Source organism: Ctenocephalides felis, unplaced genomic scaffold (genome assembly GCF_003426905.1).
Source record: "Ctenocephalides felis isolate EL2017-DRISC unplaced genomic scaffold, ASM342690v1 CF-g0.4_SCAFFOLD_03572, whole genome shotgun sequence".
Lineage (NCBI taxonomy): Eukaryota > Metazoa > Arthropoda > Insecta > Siphonaptera > Pulicidae > Ctenocephalides > Ctenocephalides felis.
The window spans coordinates 33,712,345-33,718,369 of NW_020539726.1; positions in this window are offsets into that span (position 1 = coordinate 33,712,345).

The following is a 6,025-nucleotide window of genomic DNA, read 5'->3' on the forward strand; positions in this document are numbered from 1 at the left end:
TGAGTTTAACTTTTTTGATAAAATTTTTCATTTTTATTTTATTTTAAGCATTAAAATTTCTAATTTTATTTTAGATCCTGAAAATAGTCAAAATGAATTTATTTAAATTATTTTTAATTACTAAGACAATTTTTTTTTTAATAGCATACCTAGGAGTACATAACATAAAAACAGAATTTTTATTAGTAACAAATTATATATTTCTAATATTATAACTGACTAATGAATTTAATAGGTTGGCTGGCGTAGGTTATACTATTTCACTAACAGTTTTTAATTTTAAATAATTAAATATTTATTCTATATTAAATAATAAATGACTTTTAATACCATTTCCCAGTCTATTCATATAATTTGTACCATATTATTAAAAGGAGTGGTCGCACATGCACAATTCTAGATATTCCATATTAATAATGTAAATTCCATTTATATTACACAACTGACCTAGGAAAGGAATATCGATGGCATAATTTATAAGATCATTGATTTAAATAATTATTAACACATTCAATGCTAATTTATCATCGGAGAAATAATAGAATAGTAATGGATATAAAATATCATCTTACTTATAAAACTAGATACCTACTTCATACTAAAATTTTAGAAATCTTGGCTTAAGCCAAAATTATGGGAATAATTATTCAGTCTAGAATTACATACATAAATATTATTTATTTAATAGTTCGAATATAAAAAAATATTTTAAAAAAATCTAAAATACTTTTACATGCTCAAGTTACTTAAGGGTAGATTTATTAAATATTAATAATAAATTTGCAGTAAAAGTTTGCCAATTCAAAAATTTAATATACGTCAAAATTAAGTACAAGATAAAATTATAAAAAAATGCAAAAGATTTTATTATGTCCCATATTAATAATAAATTTGTAGTAAAAGTTTGCCAATTCAAAAATTTAATATATGTCAATTAAGTACACGATAAAATTATGAAACTAGCTGTAAGTGGAATTCTGTCTTAAGGCAATTAAGGCATCGCGCCTTAAGGCAAATTGCTGGAACTTCCCGTACCAAAAATTATTATTTTTTTAAAAACGATTAACATTTTTGAAAAAAAATTACTTCGACAAAATAAGATTTTTGACAAACAATTAGACAAAAAATTACTTTTTTTTGAAAAAAAAATATTTTTTTAAATTTTTTTTTTAATTTTTTTTTTTTTTTGAAAAAAAAAATGTTTTCTTTATTTTGACATATTTTAAAAGATCTAAACTTTTTTTCAAAGCAATCGTACTGCTTTAACTGCATAAAGACGAAATATCAAACCGCGTAAGCGCCGCGTCGACGTCTAACGCGTAAACATTGGTACGGAACCCGTAGGAATGTAAACCAAAATTATACTTATTGTTAAAATCTCTATAAAATATCTGATAATTTGATGTGCATATGTCTAATGATCATTTTTGACCGCCAAATGGCATTTTTTTTTACTTTTTTCATTAGATCTCCGAAACCGCTAGACCTGCCTTTATGAAAATTTGATCGGTTCTTCACCTTGTTAATACAAGTAAAATGTTTTTTGAACTATTAAAATCGGACGCTCCGTTCTCTTAAAAACTGAGTTACCGTTTTCGGCACTTTTTGCCCCGTATCTTCGGAACGGCTGGACCTGACTTCGCCAAAAACTAATCAGCACGTCTCCTTATCAATACGAATCGAATGTTTTTTGAATTATTCAAATCGGTTGATCGGTGTTCCCGAAATCGTCGACGAAAATTTGTATCCGCACATACATACACACACGCACACACACACACACACACACACACATACATCCATTTTTTCTAAGGTATGCCAAAATATTCAGAAACCTTTGAAACGTCGAGAAATGCAAAAATTTTCATTTTCGATTTTTTTGCGATTACTATAACTTGCCCTACGGGAAGTTAAAAAATTTAAAAGATTTTATTATGTCATTATATGAAGATATATTCATAAATCTATCACCATATTAGAGCCATAAATTTTCGAAGCAATAAATTTTGATAAAATGACATGAATATATATATTGGTTTGTGATATTTCCATTATAAATGGATAAAATATATCAAATTTAATCATACCAAATTAAATTGTGGAAAATTTGAATAATTCCCAACATAATTTTAGCATTCGATCGTCAACCCAAGTTAATAATTTATATAATTTTTTTATTGTACGGTATTATTGCAATAATGACTTTTAATATGATGGTATTAATTTATTTATCATTGATCACGTAATATGATTAGGTTTTTATATACGCATTTGAAAATGATTTGTTTAGTCTTTGTCAAATTGGAAGTGTTATAAATTAACGCAAAGTTTATCACAAATTTTTCAAAAAATTTCATGTATAAATACAAATTTTTTTCACTTAATATATTTGCTAAATATGTAATAGTTTTTATTTATCATTCATATAATAATTAATATAAACAATTAAAATTTTGAAAATCTATAAGTCTATAATTAGTTGCAGTGAAAGTGTATATTAGGCACTTAAATTATACATTAATGTATAAAAATATATTTTTGCAAAAATGTCGTATTTTAATATTTTGTAAAAGTATTACATTAAAAAAACCTATTTCGGGAAGATATAATATTTAAAAATAATGAAGGTATTAAGAATTTATTTAGAATTTTACTTAATAAAATAAATTAGATGGCATTTTACTTTAAGGCAAGATGCGTACTTACAAATCTTCTTCAAATAATCCATTCAATCTCTAAAAATATATTTTTTTGAGAATTTAGATAAAATTTTTAACTGTTTATTCCTACAATTTTTGATTTTACTAAAAACTAATAAATACGATTTAAAATTGTTATATTTCCAATAGACTTATAATATATATAATTGTAATATTTATACTCCAAACTTTAATGAATTTCTAAAATTAAACTTCTTTTCGTAGGCCTCTAATATTTCGAGATGTTCATTTAGAATATAATATCTTATTACGAAAAGAGGTTTAATTTTTATAATTCATTAAATTTTGGAATATAATTATTATTATTACATATATTCTAAGTATATTTAAAATAAAGCAATTTTAAAACATATTGATTAGTTTTTAATAAAAGCAAAATTTTAGAAATAAACAGTTGAAAATTTTATCTAAATTCTAATTTTTTTTTTGCATTTTTAAGGAAGCTAAACCTAGCAATATAATTAATGATTTAAGCTTCAGATCATTAATACTATTGCCATGTTTAGCTTCCATAAAAATGCAGAAAAAAAACTATCAAACATGTGACTAGGAAAAAACCATCCTGCCGATCTTTGCAAAAAACCAGTCAGTTTTTATTCTACGTTTATAATTACTCACAAGTAGAACCAACGTTTTCTCTTGTATCTGATAAAGTTTTGCACACAAATTTTGTTGAAAAAAAAGACTAAGTTATGGTGTTTGAAAGACTAAATCGATCCCGAATTGGATTTTTACAATTTATCAATTTTTTATGCAATTGTGACGACAATATCACATTGGAATCACGTAAGAATCACGTTGTCGATAAGATTTTTCAAGTCATTGTCGAAGAATGTTGACCTATGGTTATGGTCCAATTTGTGAAAAATCGTTATTTTTGTTAATGTTTCAATAAATATCCTTATTATATATTATTGACTCGATTAGCATTTCTAGATTATCTTTGCTAACTCCAGTACTCTTCAAGAATCTCCAATTAAATTTTTTTTAAGTTCCTTTGTAGCTGGTGAAATATATATAAAATTAAATAAAAGAAATTGTTTTAATATCTAAAAGTCCAAAATCTACTGTAAATCGTTGTACCCTTGTTCATTCCTGCAAAAATTAATTACAATTGGATTTTGATGAACAATCAGACAGTTTTACATATTTCATTGCCTCTAATGAATCATAATATTGTTTTTTATTTATCGATAAACTTTAACGTCACACAATGAATGTAGAGTTTCCACAAAAAAGCAGATAAAACTGCTCTTTATCTTTTTGACCAGTACAACTTTGTTTTCACGAACGTTTCTTATCAAAACCCACATAATAGCAAAATTATGTTAATCAGTCATTATTTAAGAATTAAGTTTAGTATTGTATTGTTTCAGTTATCTCGTATAGGAAATAAATTTATTGGTATTTTTTTTATAAAAACATCTGATAAATAAAAAATGATCTAACACAAAATAATGCAACTAGCATTTTTACTTAAAAATATTACTAAAAAAATCCAATATCAATCAATGGCTTAAATTTAATACTTATAAGGAAAGCTAATTTCAAAGATGCAAAAAAGTAGGTTGAATTTTTGCACAGCATTTTTATCATAAATTTTGGCAATGGCCATCTACATCTACAAGATAATAAATTACCCTGAAAAAATATTAGACAACCTTACAAAAATATAATCTTCACCAATTTTAAAAGAATGTAGCAAAATCTATAATCATAAAACTTTAGACATTTTTCTTTACAATCGTAAAACATATATAGTATATAGTACTTTAATTTTGCAAACTGAGTACGCAAAAATATGTGGACATTAAAATTTTAAATAAATTATACACGTATGACTGTATAGAATTTACAGTTAGACTGTAAATTGTTTTGTGTCAAAGTCTGAAATGAATTTTGTCACGTATAATAATTGTAAAGAAATTTTAGTATGGTGACTGATGTATGTTATACTCAAAGTACAGAAAAAGTTATTTTTAAAACAATTTTATAAAACAATCATTATATTTGTTTATTTTAATATATAATGTAGTATACATGGTAATGTACGACTATTTTTGCCAAAAAAGGAATCGAAAGTTTTTTGAATCATTGAAATCGGTTGAGCAGTACTCCCAAAATCGACGACGAAAAATTATATTCACACATACACACATCCATTTTTTCTAAGGTATGCCAAAATGTTCAGAAACCTCTGAAACGTGAAAAAATGTAGAAATTCTCATTTTCGATTTTTGGACGATTACTAAAACTTACCCTAAGGGAAGATAATAAACATGCAACCCTCAATTTTTACCCTCTTATCACAAATCCACATTTTGTAACAGTCTCTTTAATTATCTAATTATTTGAATATAACTGATGAATTATCGTCATATTTTGGATGTTTTTTTATTGAATTTGTATTAAGATTTTTTTGAGCTTATAGAGAAGTTCAAAATTTACTTAAAAAAACAATTAAAAAATAAAAGTATTAAAAATATAAAAGTCCAGGCAAAAGCTCCTGAATAATTTTTAAAATATCAAACATATATTTTTACTTTTGTTATTTTTTTCTCAAATTAGTAACTAAATGGAAAGCGTAACATGAAAAATACATTTTTACAAAATTATGTGATAAATATAAGTTTTTTACAAAATTTTGAAAATTGCAAAAATATTTTTTTAATCAAAATCTACGTGACAAATACAAGGTTGTCCAAGGTCGTAAAAAGTCTTACAAATCGATTTATCTATATAACAATAATGTTTGTCTAATATCATTTATAATCATATTGAAACTCTCATAACCAAGATTAACTACAACAAGCTTGACGACCTGTGTGTAAGAGTGTCGTCCATAAACGACACCCAGTGTGTCAATTTTGTTTCAAAATTTTTTACGTGAGGTTAAATTATTGAATATTCCAATCTATTATGATGCTCTCCAAATATTTTAGTGTAATTTTTTTTAATATCTAGACTGATAATGATTTAGAAATCTTGAAAAAGTTTATAAAAAAAGACCTTTTGTTGGCTCGTACAGCAGTGTCATTCTTGAGCAAAAAGATTAAATAAATTCAGAATTTAATAAATACCATATTTGTATTCAATCTGCAAATATTTTTAGAACAAAATATGATTAAATATGGATTAGTGGTAGGAAGGTGAAAATTGAGGGTTGCATGTCTATTTTAATTACAAATTATATGGAAATAATTCATTAAAAAGCTGACTGAAAGAGAGGTGATAAATGTTTCAAAATAATTATAATAACAATTTCGTTTCTGGTTAAGAATGAATTAATTTCTTGTTAAGGATAA